The sequence below is a fragment of the Hemicordylus capensis genome, chromosome 3 (assembly GCF_027244095.1).
Source record: "Hemicordylus capensis ecotype Gifberg chromosome 3, rHemCap1.1.pri, whole genome shotgun sequence".
Taxonomy (NCBI): domain Eukaryota; kingdom Metazoa; phylum Chordata; class Lepidosauria; order Squamata; family Cordylidae; genus Hemicordylus; species Hemicordylus capensis.
In genome coordinates, this window is record NC_069659.1 from 39,038,914 (window position 1) to 39,054,093 (window position 15,180).

At 41.3% G+C, this 15,180-nt stretch overlaps 1 protein-coding gene across 12 annotated transcripts in view; it reads right to left on the reverse strand.

The window, feature by feature from the left end:
* The window catches only part of FLT1 (fms related receptor tyrosine kinase 1), a 232,178-nt gene that overhangs the window by 97,056 nt on the left and 119,942 nt on the right, over window positions 1-15,180 (reverse strand). The window lies entirely within an intron of this gene.

Below are 15,180 nucleotides of genomic sequence, written 5' to 3' on the forward strand. Positions count from 1 at the left end.
ATTGCACCATCCAAGGGCAGCGAGGGGTTCCCTTAAGAGGAGGCAGGCAGCTCCTACCTGCCTGTCCTCCAAGCCCCCGCCGCCCCGCACTGCCCCACTGTGCCGCTGTTCATAGGGAAATACCTCCTGCAAGCAGCAGCTTGTGCCACTTGTCCTTTTAAAGCGCTGTACCGTGGCGACGGGATGCATACCCGGCATCCCTCACGTGGCCTCGGCATGCAAATGGCATGCCCACCTCCTCTTAAGGGAATGCCTCATCCCATGTCGAAACATTTTGGCACCTATCCAAAGAGGCACTGTAACACTTTGGGTTCATCCCTAATCAAAACATAGCGTGAAGGCAGTGTTTCTTCCACAAAGGGGTGCGGGGGGAGCCTATCACCACATATCTACACTTTGGGACATAAAATATTAAAATATTCATGCAATAGGAGCAAAGTGAAAAAGCCTTTAAGCACACATTTTAAAAATTGATTTTAAAAAGCCACCTTTCTAGTGGATGCCATTTTAACACCGTGCTTCACCCCCTCCCCCCCAATCTTTTAGACAGCGCTAAGACCATTCTAGCCTCCTTTTGAAAAAGTTATGAAAGTAATTGTACAGCAGCAGCTATGTTAAAAAAGTGCTTTAGAGCAAATTTTAAAAATAGATTTTAAAATTTTGATTAAAAATATGATTACATAAATGCATTCTCATGTGAAATGTCCTTTCCTTACCCACACGCCCATGGAGATGGGCAGAACATACTTTAGCAGTAAGTACACACATAAAGAGCACTATACCCACCCCCTCCCCAAGTGACAACAACAAATATTTATATACCACTTTTCAACAGAAGTGTCCAAAGCAGTTTACATCAATCTAAACAAATAAACAGACTCCCTGTCCCCAAAGGACTCACAGTCTAAAAAAGCAACGTAAGAGAGACATCAGCTGGGGATGCTGTGCAGGGGATGGATAGGGCCACTTGCTCTCCCCTTGCTAAAATAAAGACAATCATGACTTTACAAAGGTGCCTCTTTGCTCCGTTAGTGTGGACAGTCAATTACAGTTTCATATGTACTTTGAAGGAGAAGAGCCGTGATTGGGTAGCAGCAGCAGGAGCTGCCAGACTGGAAGCATTCCAGGTTGCTGTAACTCTTATTGAGTCAAATCATACAAAAATCCCTTGGACAACCATAATAAGGAAGCATTAAAAGGAACTTCAGGGGAAATGCCAACAGTCAAATATAAAATTCTAAATGATCATGCAGATCTGGTCTACTGCCATGGCTAAGAGCGCAAGCAGGGAAGTCCCTGGCCAAACCTCATCTGAGACATTAGCAGAACTCGGCTTTCTTAAGAAAGCCACTATCTCTGAGCCTCAATCTCCCTGCATTTGCAATATGGGGAGATACTAATACCTACCTTACAAGGGTGTTTTTCTTGAGAATGTATATGAAGCTCTTTGAACACTCAGAAAATGCATGTAAATGCTATAATTCTTACACATTATTTTAAATAAAGTGAAATGTGGTATTTAGATTTCATCATGGATGCTCAAATTTTGAAGTGGAGGTCATTAAAGTGGAAATACATGGACAAAGGTTGAGTCTCATCCACACAAAATGAATCTTGAAATGTAGGTATCCCATTTTAAATATATATCTAAAAAATATGCAAATATGTACAGTATTTAAGCTCTCATAAAGGAGAGGGGGCATGATCCAGAAGGGGTATGTGGAGCCTGATTACTGGTCAGGCAAGTAATTTCTGGACAGGGTGGCAATGCTTCAGTGGAATTGACTTGAGCATTCTGGAAGCCTTTGTCAAGCACCAGATCTATTTATTTGTAAAGGTTACATGAGAGCATCTTTGAGGACAAATACATTTCCCCAGCAGCACAGGTTTCTTCATTAACATAAAACATGCTTACAAACCTATCTTCATTTTTTTACGGTGGTATCATAAACTATTTAACAACACATAGGAAAATATTCTATCAGTTTGTAATAAAATTTCCCCAATTGTAAAAATACGTTAAATGAGATCAGACATTCAATATGTTTATTTTAGCGGGGGGAAGGGAGGAGGGAGATAGTCACAAAGTTGTACCAATTTAAATTTTAAGAGAGGGAGAGAAAAAAGAACAATCCATCTAACAACCCACCTCTGTTTATGTTACACAGCGGACTGCCTCCTAATTGGAGCATTTAGCCATGATGGAACTACATTCTTTCTTCAGTACAAATTTGATGCATATGGAATAGGAACATAGGAAGCTGCCATATACTGAGTCAGACCATAGGTTCATCTACACATGTGGATAAATATGTTGGTACCCCTCCAAGAAAAGAGAAGAAGCCACAATTTGGGTCATTATCCTGTTGGAGGATCCATGACCTGCGACTGAGACAGAGCTTTCTGACACTGGGCAGTACGCTTCGCTCCAGAATGTAAGCAAATGTAAGACACATCAAAGGCTCGGTTATGTTTTGGGGCTGCTTTGCTGTGTCTGACACGGAGTGCCTTGAATCTGTGCAGGGAATAATGGAATCTAAAGACTATCAAGACATTCTGGAGTGAAACACACTGCCCAGTGTCAGAAAGCTCTGTCTCAGTCTCAGGTCATAGATCCTCCAACAGGATAATGACCCAAAACACACAGCTAAAAGCACCCAAGAAAGAATGGCTAAGGACAAAACATTGGACTATTCTGAAGTGGCCTTCTATGAGCCCTGATTTGAATCCTATTGGACATTTATGGAAAGAACTGAAACATGCAGTCTGGAGAAGGCGCCCTTCAAACTTGACTCAGCTGGAGCAGTTTGCTCAGGAAGAGTGGGCCAAACTACCTGTTGACCAGTGCAGAAGTCTCATTGAGAGCTACAGGAATCGCTTGTTTGCACTGATTGCCTCTAAAATCTTAGGCTAAGGTTCCCATCATTTTTGTCCAGGCCATTTTCATTTGTGTTATTATTTGCTTTAGAGTTTTGATGCAACAGAATATTTCAAAGTCTGATTTTTGTTAAATGCAGAATAAACTATGATGGGTGCCAATTACATTTGTCAGTTTCAAGTTATTTCAGAGACAATTTGTCCATGTGTATAGCTCAGTATTGTCTACACAGACTGGCAGCAGCTTCTCCAAGGTTACAGGCAGGAATCTCTCTCAGCCCTATCTTGGAGAAGCCAGGGAGGGAATGTGAGACCTTCTGCTCTTCCCAGAGCAGCCCCATCCCCTGAGGGGAATATCTTAGTGCTCACACATGTAGTCTCCCATTGATATGCAACCAGGGCAGACTCTGCTTAGCAAAGGGGACAAGTCATACTTGAATACAGACACTGGACTGCTTATTACATTGTGTCAATCTTTTCACATCCTTCTGGGGGACTTCTTATTTTCTTCTGCAACTAGATGTTCAGGTCTGTGTTGAATGGTAAGAGTTTGACTCTTTGGAAGAAAAATCTTACTTCTCAAGGCTCAAGTGTTACATGCATTAAGCTTGTTTAAAGCAAATGCACTAAATTCCCTCATTAGTACATCATTTCCCCATGTAAATCATTTTCTTCAGAAATGTGGAATTTAAAACCACAAGAGTGTTTCCTGATAGGCAGAACTGATCATAGATCAAAGAAGCACCAATTACCTAGTAAGGCTTTAATTTCCTGGGTTATTAATATCACTGAATAAAAAGATCTAGTGTTTTGCATTACACCAAAGATAAACTTTATGCTACGTAATTTGAAAGCTATACAAAAATTAATTGTTCATTAAGTATTTTAGGAGTCATTCTAACCTATGGGATTTTTTGCCACTGATTTCAGTGGGATGTGAACTTAAATCCTAACCATCAGAAGAACCAATGTAGCACTTCTCTGTCAGTAATGTCATTGGGGATACAGTATTTGGTAACTCCAGAAGCCTACAAAATCTGTAGGCTCCTTACAATCACTTCTGAATCCATGGGTTGTGATAGAACATGAAAAGAAGCAGTGCATGAAATCTCACAAGCTCATCTCTAGAGCACCCTCTATTTTGACAGGAAGGAACCCTGCATGGAATGAACTCTGATGGAATGAACAAGATTGCACTGGGCGGGTTCTCATGATTTGCATGAGGACAGCTGAAATAGGAGGTTCATGAGGCATGCGTGCTCCCCCAATTTCTGATCATAAGAACCTCTAAATTTTTGCTGATGCTGGGTTGGCATCATGCCAACCCAACATTGATCTAGGGTTGCCAATCTCTGGTAAATGTTGTTGCTTGGTGCAGTGCCAACCCAGCATGGGTGAACTTTTCTGGGTTCTTATCAGAAGTCAGAAGCACACACATCTTGTGAATCTCCCGTTTCCTGATCAGTTGTCCTTGTGCAGGTCTTGAGAACTCATCCAATGCACTTCTGAACTGCTGCACTCTTTACTAAACTGCCCAGTTATTTGTGGAGTGTGTGTGGGGGGGGGGCGGTTAAACACACCATGGTCAGATCAGCTCCAATAGTTTCATGGCAGAGTCTGGGTTTAATATTTGTTGATATTTAGGGTCAATCCAGAAAAAAAAAACAATCCAGAAAACTTAATCCCGAAAAGGCAGAGGTGCTCTTGATTTGGTTTTGTCTGGGAATAGGTGGGTGCTAATCTGTCAGATGGTGGGTCACACTCCCCAGAAGAATAAGGATCGCAATCTGGGTTACTTCTTGAACTGAAACTCCTTTTGCAGGCCTGCATGTCAATAGTGAGTATCTTCTGTCAGTTTCAGCTGGTTCACTAGCTAAAAGCTTTCCCTAAAAAAATTCTGATTTGGTCACAGTTATCCATACCATGCTCATCTCTAGAGTAGAGTACAGCAATGTGTACCGCATATGAGAATGTCCTTGAAGAGCTTTCAGATACTTCAGTTGGTACAGTATAGAATGCAGGAGCCTGGCTATTTGTGTGAACTGTTTGCTGGAAACACATTATTCCAACTTTGTGTGCTTTGCATTGGCTGCCTATTTGCTTCTTGTCTCAATTCAAGGTGCTGGTTATTTCTTTTTAAGCCCTCAATGGTTTGGGACCTGATACTAGGACTGTGTTTTGGAATATACATTTCTGACACATGCATACCACCACCACCATCATCACCACCTCAGCACTGGGCAGAGGTGGGCACTCCCAGCATGGCCAGCTCTGTGAAGTATCTGTTATTTTTGGTGTCAGGGGAACCTCTTCTATAGAACCAGAACCCACAGAGACATCTAGAAAAGGTGTGCAGGGATGTTTCCCCTATGGGGAAAGCACTAGGAAGAACAACATTTCCCAGATGACCCAGCACACCTTCCTGATGTCCTTGTGGGTTCTGGTTCCATAGAAGAGGCTCTGCCATTGCTAGAAATGGCAGGTACTGCACAGACTTGGTCATTCTGGGAGGGTCCACCTCTGTGCAACACCAAAGGAGTGGCACACATTTGTCAGAATTGCATATTCCAACACATAGGCCTACTGGGTACCCTAATGACTACATTCTCCACTTATGGCTGCCCATATACCCCAACCATTATCTGGGGCCCTGCTCTGAGTATCTTTGCTATCCAAAGTAAAGAGGACATTCATTAGAAGCAGGGTCTTTTCAGTGCTGACTTTGTGGAATGCCCTCCCACTGGAGGCCAACATCCCCCCACCGTATTTCAAGCAGCAAATTAACACGTTTTTTCTGTTGTACTTTTGGAGGGGACTGATGTTGTGAAAGACTATTCTGTTACTGCTGGTGGTGTCTACCCAGCCTGTCTCTACCACAACTGCTGCCTGCGGTCCCTTTGACTCTATTCCGCCTGATCCACAATCAGGGGCCTCTAGATGCAGACTGGTTTGATGGGTGGTATGTAGTAGGGATGTGCACAAAATGGATTTTGCATTTTATTTTGAGCTTGAAACAAGATGCTGGTGACCAAAATGTTTCATCGAAACAGTGGTCGAACTGCTTGTTTTGAATAAACAAACTTGAAATATTTCAAGTGTTGCAGCCATAGAGAACAATGGGAAAACTCAAAACAGCCCACTGCTCCCCATGGGTAGCTCCTAGGGACATCACAGTGGGTTGTGTGGTAGGGCATAATAGGTGCTACCTACCACCCAACCCACAAAATAAATGGGCAAGCTGGTGATTTTTAACAAATGTTTAACCTTTCCCAAAAACTGGGAAAAGGTTTAAAATTGTTTAAAATTGCCCACTTGCCCATTTATTTTGTGGATTGGGTTGTTGGTAGCACCCATCATACCTTACCACAGATCCCACTTTGGTATCCCTAGGAACTACCCATGGGGAACAATGGGGTATTTTGAGTTTCCCCATTGTTCCCGATGTCCAGAACAAGCTGCATTCAAAGTGTGCACACAAGTTTTGCATTACAATTTGCAATTCATTTTGCAACCCTGCCTTGAAAGACACTGCAGAAGCACACAGTAAAATGGAATCTGTCCCTCCCAACACAGAACACACATTTCAAACACAGTACAAAAATGGCCAAAAAAGAATCACTGGCCCAGAATCCACTGGAAGCCACAGTGCCTGTGCTGCAGTAACATCACTGGTACAAGTTGCTCTCTCACACAAAATTATGACCTCCTTACTTATTAGCATTGCAACAGCTGCCACAGCAGCACCTTTAGCAGCAAGCATAGCCATACAACTACAGCAACTTCAGCCACATTTTGACTGAGTGACTACAGCTTGCAATGCAGATTTCAGAGCAGACCAGAGCAGTAAGTGAAGCAAAAGTTAGCCTCAAGGCCAGACATAGAGCTCATCACAGCAATCACCAAGAAATATCACAAAGACACACACACACCTCTGCCACTGTCCATTTCTCACCACAGCACTATCTCACAAACAAAACAAACCACAACTCAAGGAAGGTTCAAGGCAAGCACCAAAGTTCTGCCATTATCAATCTGAGATCCAGCAATACCAGTTAGTTATCGTAGCAATAGCACAGCATATTATACTTGGTGTTAAGAAAGCTACAAAATCAAACCTTCCTTGATTCCTTCCTCTTCTCCTAATGTATACTCTTCAAGAGGTTTTAAACTGGTTTTAATGAGTTGTTTTTTTATTGGTTTTTAAGTTTGTGAACCGCCTAGAGCCATCTGGGTGAGCCGGTATAAAATCTTAATAAAAAGGCACACTATAAGGGCTCTCTCGACCTCCCTGTCCCTTTGAATACACTTTGAAACTCCTTCCCTTTGTGTTCCTCCTCCCTCCTCCTTCCCCCCAGCCAATGGGGGCACAATTGCCCATGACAACACTTGATTTGTATGATAACAAGCCAACCAAGGAACAAGTAGATCACAAGCCAATTGGAAGCCAGTGCCAGAAAACCAATCAGCATGGGGAAAACAGGCCTCCAAAATGGCACTCTAAGCATTGAAATACTTAGTTTGAAACAGGATTGTCTTGTTCCAAGCTTGAAACAGGCCCTTTATTTAGAAGGTGCTTTGTGTTAAAATATTTTGCACATCCCTAGTATGTAGTAAAATTACTTAGCAAACCTCAGAAATGAATGTAAGGTCTGCAATAAAAATTTAATGACTGCACATTAAAATGTGGATTTTTCAAAATGTAGTATTCAAAGAGCTACTTTAGGCATATCTAAAGGCCTGGACATGCCAACTGGGCTTTCTTTTGATATATTTTTCAGGGGGCAGGTGGAGCGGGGAGACCCCTGTACCACCTCACAAACTGCTTTTGAAATTCCCATTAGTTTCAGAAAAGGTTTGTGATGTCACATAGAGGGCTGATATGTGAGAAACATGCGTACAAAGCCCGGTTGGGTGCATGTAACTGACAGTTCCTTGGATTTCAATCATAGTAAACATCTGCAAATAACCATGAGTTCTTGAATGCAAGTTCCGAAAAAAGAAAGTAGAATTGGATATTATATGAAGAAAGGTAACAAAAATAGGAGAAAGTATGGAATGTTCCCCCAACAAGGAGAGAAAATAAAAGATGTGTTGGTGCAATAAATTACCAAGAGACAGTCAATTACAATTATGCATAATAAAAGCAATAAAAGGACCTCAATAGAATTAACATGCAATACACCTAAGAATGAAACAAAAATACATATTTGTTACACATACAAACAGGATTTCGTTTCAGCACAATTATCTTTTGGAACTGATTGCCCAGAACAACGGCTGACATCCTAAGGAAGTACATGCATAAAGAGGATACTCCCGGTGCCCATGCACACTTCCCCCAGTCCCTCTATGCACATGCTGTTGTGCAAGCAGATGAAACATCCCCACTCTGCCTGTGGCCTGAAAAAGAGGAAACATTCAAGTGGATGAAATGTCTCCCAGTCTGCCCACACTCCAGAAGAGCTCTGGAAGAAAGGAAATAAGTCACTGATCCTCAGCAATGTATTTTCCATCTTCCAGAGTGTGAATGTTTCACCCACTTGTACAATAATATGTGTATAGAGGGACAGGGGCAGTGTGTGTGAGCTCTAGTCACACGCCCACAGTCCCTCTTTATGCCTACACTTTGTTAGGATGCCATCAAGTATCATTTCCCATAATAGCACTATGTTCAAAGAAAGGTTGAGGCAGATTCATGGCAGACAGGAGTACAAATCCAATCCAATCCAATCCCTTTATTGTGGTCAGTGATCAGCTTGATACAGAATACCATATTTAAAACAAGAGTACATTACATGAGCTAACACACATAAAACTACTAAAACTACTGAAATCTTGTCCATCAGTTATTTATCAGGAACGTACATAACGAATGGCTTTCATGACTCATATGTAGCACTACAGAACTTAGCGACTTCATAAGTCTCCTGTATATTAACCAAGAGACATAGAATTCATCTGAATGCCCTGGAAATTTGTGTAAGAAAGGGAGTAGCAATTCACTTCATGAGTCACAATACAATGAACAATATAATAATACATGTTCAATGGTTTCCATGACTCCTCAGTTGCAAGGACACTTGTGATCGCTATAGGGGATTTTACCAAATCTGCCTTCCAGAACACCAACAGCAAAGCATCAAATCTCACCAATGAAAGGTCTCTTCTATGAGCTAGGGTTGAAAGAGATGAGAGGTACTCTGTTGGCCTGGTCTCCAGTTTCTAAAATGATTGGATACTATAGCTAAATCATTCCGGTGGTCGATATCAATCAGATGCTATTTAATTATTGCCTCTGCTTGCTCAAACCCAAAAGGGCTGGTGTGAGACCATGAGAGCTAAGTTTCTTGTGCAATGCTTACTTCCAGCCAGAGCTAAACTCATCAATCAGTGTTAAAGGTCCTAATCCTAAAGGGAGGAATTTTAGTTTAAGCCAGTAACTACAAATGGAAATCCGCATTCTAGTTTCAGTTTTGCACAATCTCCCTCCAGTCGGAGTACAGTGTTTGGGACATGTCTGGCCACCTGAAATACTGCCCTCAGAAATTTAGTTTGAATGGCTTCCAAGGAAGCTGAGTTAGCATATGGTCCAAGTTGTTGGCCATATAGTAATTGTGACCCTATCTATTTCAAGGCTGGTGGGCCACTGTGCGAAATAGGATGTTGGACTAGATGGGCCTAGGGCCTGATCCAGCAGGGTTGTTCTTATGTAAGGCTGCCAGAATAAACTGTCAATTGAGGATGCAGTTAGGTTCTTCCATAGACTATCTCTGGAAGTGCAATCAAAAGCAAATTTGAAGACTACAAATGCCACATATAAAGCCTATTTCGGCTTGCTTGTATACTTTTCTATCAGATGTGGCCACACTAGTACTTGGTCTATGGTAGAACAACCACTCCTAAAACCCACTGCTTTTTCAGCCATCATATTTTCTTGTTCTAGCCAATCTAATAGTTTCCCATAAAGATGCCTGACATATAGTTTGCTTATCACAGTAAATGAATTGGTTGCTAATTATTGGTATTGTCCTTTATTGAATATAGGTATGATTATGGCAAGGAATACAAGCTCTATTATCAATGCATGTGAAGAGTGAAGCTAGAATTAGGATCCACCGATCCCTGTTGGCCTTAATCATTTCTGGGTGAATAAGATTACAAGCCAGGGCTTTACCAGCTTTGAGCTTATCTGTTAAACTGCTTATTTCATTGACCGATACCCCTGGCCATTTTGGCAAATGCTCAGGCATTACTTCAAAAGTGGGTTAAGGAACTTCTTGCAAAGCATAAAGACCCTGAAATTGGGCCTCCCACTTCTTAACTGGTATATGGCATTCAGCTCTAGACATAGTAGGTAGAGGTGTGCACAAAACCACCTGGCTCAGTTTGGTTTGAGTTTGAACTGGACCCGAACTGGACCAGGCCAGTTTGGTTTTGCCCCCCATTGAACCCATCCTGTTTGGTTGAGTTTAGTTGAATTTGGGAGGTTCAAACATTTTCCAAAAATTTTTTTTAACTTACCCCCTATGGGGGGGGGGTTCTCTGAGGTGGTGGAGTTCCCCCTCCCCCTGCCAGCCTTCCTTTTTGTAAAAATTGCCCAGTTTGGGCATCTTTGGCCCTTTCTGGGCCTATTCCCTGGTGTGGTGGCCATTTTGGAGGCCGCTGCATCTGCACAGTAGGACCCTGCTTGGCCTACTCGGCCACTTAATTAATACATATATATTAATTAATACAAAGGCATCAAATCAATCTTTATTTCGATCAAAGATCAAATACATAAGTTTCAGAACGATTAGCCATTACAATCAACTAGATCATGATGGAGTCATTTGTTGACGTATTTTCACTACACAAAATGTAGCTACCATACAGGTTGAATGGTTTATATCTGAAAGCAATAAATTTGTATAAAATTCCTCCAGTCTATCCAGATATCTCGACAATTGAATTAAATTTAATAATTACTGCCAAGGCCAGCTGGCCACAGGATGGCAACTTAATTACAGAGGTCTGTAAAGAGGTGGAGATAAAAGACCCCTAAGCCCCTGCTTGGTCTGCCCCACCCGGCACTTGGTATCGCTCTTGTAGACAATGCAATAAAACCATTGAGCTCAATGTATCTTGAGTGGGCCACATCTCCTGCACATATGTGATATCAAACTTAGAAAGAAAACTAATAAAGGAGTAATCCCTGATCTCATTTATCCAGCCAGCCACATTCCAAGAGAAAAAGGTTATAACACTATCTATCTATCTATCTTTAATTTAACATATTTATATACTGACCAAAACTTATGTATCTGGGTAGTTTAAAAATTAAATACAAATTAGAACATTAAAATATTAAAACAATTTAAAATGTAACATTATGTTAAAAACTGTAAGTCTAATTAAAAGCTGGGGTGAACATTTCTGTCTTAACTGCCTTCTTAAAAATTATCAGAGGTGGGGAGGCTCTTATTTCAGCAGGGAGTACACGCCAAAGCCTCAGAGCAGCAATGGAGAAGGCCCGTTCCTGAATAGCCTCTCCAGGTGATCACAATGGGCGATGGGGTTCATAGCGAAGAAGACGTTATCTTAAATACCCAGAGCCTAAGCTGTTTAGGGATTTATAGGTTATAACCAGCACCTTGTATTTTGCCTGAAAACTTAGTGTAGTTCCTATACTAAAAGAGCCAGTGTAGCTCTTTTAGTATAGGAATAATATGATATCTTCAAGATGACCCAGAGACCAACCTGGCTGCCGCATTCTGTACCAACTGCAGTTTCTGGACTATGTACAAAGGCAAACCCACACAGAGTGCATTTCAGTAGTCAAATCTGGAGGTTACCAGCATATGTACCACTGTTCTGAGGTCATTTATCTCAAGAAATGGACACAGCTGGTGTATCTGCTGAAACTGATAGAAAGCAGACCACCACCTCAATCTGGCACACAAGGGAGAGGTTTGGGTCCAGAAGCACTTCCAGACTGCATACCTGTTCCTTCTGGAGAAGTTTGACCCCATCTAGAACCAGCAGATCAAAATCATCTCCTCAATTCTGATGCTGCACAATAAGTACCTTTGTCTTATCGGGATTCAGTCTCAGTTTGTTATCCCTCATATAGCCCATCACTATCTCCAGACAGGCATTTAGGGAGGTTATGCCTTCCTCTGATGATATTGACACGGATGAATAGATTTGGGTGTCATCAGCATACTGATAGCACCCTGGACCAAATCACCTGATGATCTCTCCCAGCGGTTTCATGTAGATGTTTTTAAAAAACAACACACCAGAGACAATATGGAACCCTGAGGGACATTATATAAAAGTTTAGATTTTGAAGAGCAATAGTCTCCAAGGGACACCAACTAGAATCTGCCTGAAAGGTAGGAGCAGAATCACTGCAAAACAGTGCCTCCCACCCCCAACCCACTCAGATGCTCCAGAAGGATACCATGGTCGAAAGCACTGAAAGCCACCAAAAGATCCAAAAGGACCAATAGACTCACACTCCCTCTGTCAATTCCTAACTGAAGATCATCCATCAAGCCAACAAAGGTACTCTCCACCCCATAGCCTGCCTGAAAGCCAGTTTGAAATGGGTCTATAGAATCAGTTTCCTCCAAGACTTCTTGGAGCTGGGAAGCCACCCCTGATCATCAAGTGCATAATGTCCACCATAGTTTTTTGGGGGGGGGGCAGTTTCCAACTTCAGGGGACCTTGCTCCAAATTGTTGCTGGGGGAACGCTATGTATTAGGTTGTCCAGAGTCCATTGGGGGTAAAAAGCAATCTCCAGACCCCACTTCCTTTGTTAGCAACCCTACTGACAGTTCCTCTGATGATCCTAACCACACACTATCTTCTAGGTTTACTTGGGCAATTTGTGTCATTATCATGCAACATTCTTCCTGTGTCCAGGAGCCATTGTCCTCTATGACAGCGGACATATCCAAAAGAGAATCAATATTCCTCTATGCCACAGGGGAATCCACATGGGGGGGAGTTTACCCTCTGGAGGTCAGGTAACAACTGCAAACTTCCAGTCTCCATTATCATCTAGGACATATCCTGAACACAGTCATCTAAATCAATTAACACCAACGGCTCAGTAAGGCTTGAATCTGATAAGGGATCTTGTGGTGCTGTTTCCTCCTGCTTGGTCTCCAATATTTCCATTTTGGCATATTATTATAATATTCATATGATCTGGGAGGTAGGCTGTCAGTGGCTTGGCTGCATCCGGAGCCATTATCAAGAAGACTTTAATGTCCTTGAAAGCTGCTATAACTTCATGTAAATTTTCCAAATCTTGTATATAAAGGCAGTCATTTACGTTTGGTTTTTTTGTGAAAGAGTCCAAAATCTCCTTTTGCCTAGCTTCTAAAGGCTTGGAGCTGATGTTTTCTTTGGCTGCTTGCCTATACAACTCCCTTGTCTTGGGAGCCTTATCTTCAAGGTCATAATAGTGTATCCTTCTGCTCACTGAGCTTGACTTAACCCTACCTTGGCACAGGGGGAAGCAAGTGTTTTCTTGAAAAACTCTGGTCAAAATGATCTGGAAACTGGCCAGATAGTCCTTCATTCTCTTGAGCATAGATGGAATTACATGTTGATCAAATGTAAGTACTAATCTTTTATAAATAGAGACTTTTGGGAACCAAGTAATATATTTTAAGTCTAAATGGGCTACTAGGCATTATAATAATTTACTCAGCGAGTCCAGCATAGTTTTCTGACTTACCCAGCTATTGCTGTTCAGATCATTCATACCAATAAATACTACCACCTGTTTGCTTTGCAGGCTCCATGATCAGCTCTTTGATCTGTTCCCTAAGGAGGTATTTCTTGGAGTCTCACTTAGTTTGGTCGACTCTATTTGCTTTACAGGCTTATCTATACTGAAGCCCTTTCCTTGCTGCAAACTTGAAACTCTTGCTTGTTTGTTGAAATAAACCACAAAGACATCAAATGCTTTCCTTAGTCCATCCAGTTTCCCCTCAGTTTCATGGAGTTTCTGGAACAAATTCACAACTGTTTCAGAAGTGAGGAGTGTCCGTTCAGCTAGAATCTAGAATGGAAACGGCAGAGGAACCCACCTTTTTCTGCATGTCACAGACTGAGAGGGAAAAACCTCCTCTTGTTCACAATCAGTTGGCAAGCCTGTTGCTTCTGTTCCTTAATTGGGGATCATGGTTCACTGCATATTTGTTATTTGTGGGAAATGCTGAAGTAACAGTCTCTAATCCTTTCCCCATTAAAAGTCGATCTATTCTTAACTGTTTCCCTGCTTTGGCCACTCCCCAGTCGGGGGATGTGTGTAATCTCTTTTTTTAAGCCCATGTTGCTCATTAATCGACTTACAGTTCTAGACAACTTTAAAGGAGTCACTGTTCCAGAGCTTTTGTCTGTGGTACTCCATCCGCTTGATTTATCTTCCAGACTTCCGAATTAAAAATATTTCCAAGTTACAATGTTTGTGTGTTCTCACAGTTCAAGATAAAACAATCCCAGCTAAAAATACTTTTAAAAACCAAAGAAAACCCCAAAATGTTCCTCAAAAATCACTTTGGTCTAGAGAGCTCTTAAAACAAGCTGCTGCTGCATTGCCACCTTGGATGCTCCAGGGTACAAAGGTATTAAGATTTCAGGTTACACATTCTCCTGCCTTAAAACACTTAACAGGCTTTTAAAGACCATCCACGCTTTGGGATATACAGTATTGCATTGATTCCAAAAGCTGATGGCTAAATACTTCTGTAGTCATTATTCCTCTATAGCAGCTGCAATTGGCTTTTGTTGAGACAAATGTAATAGTTGGGATTATTAGCCAAATTGTTACTATTAATAATTTTAGAAATTCTTTCATTTTGCCATAAATGTATTTATTTTCATATTTTATACCACCTATCAGCAGGTCTCAAGGTGGTTCACAACTGATTAAAACATTAGTAAACTTTAAAATCAACAGTTAAAACAGATATATTAAATTTAAAATCGTTTTTAAAAATCAACTAAAAGCCTGATTGAAAAAGTGTCTTCAGCTCTTTTCTGAAGAATGATCCTTCCACTTAATAGCATTTATATAGTGTTTTAGAGTCCCTGAAGTACTTTATATAAATTATGCAAATTATATATGATTATTTATATCATTCTTGTATAAGGCATATCTCCTTTTTTAAAAACCCCTCAAAAACTACCAAATGAAGCATGCATATAAGGAGAACTCCCTTCACCAACATAACATGCTGCACTTTTATTACTTCATGAAAATTTCTCCACAACCTGGTTCATTTCTGGTATCAGAGCTGGTCTT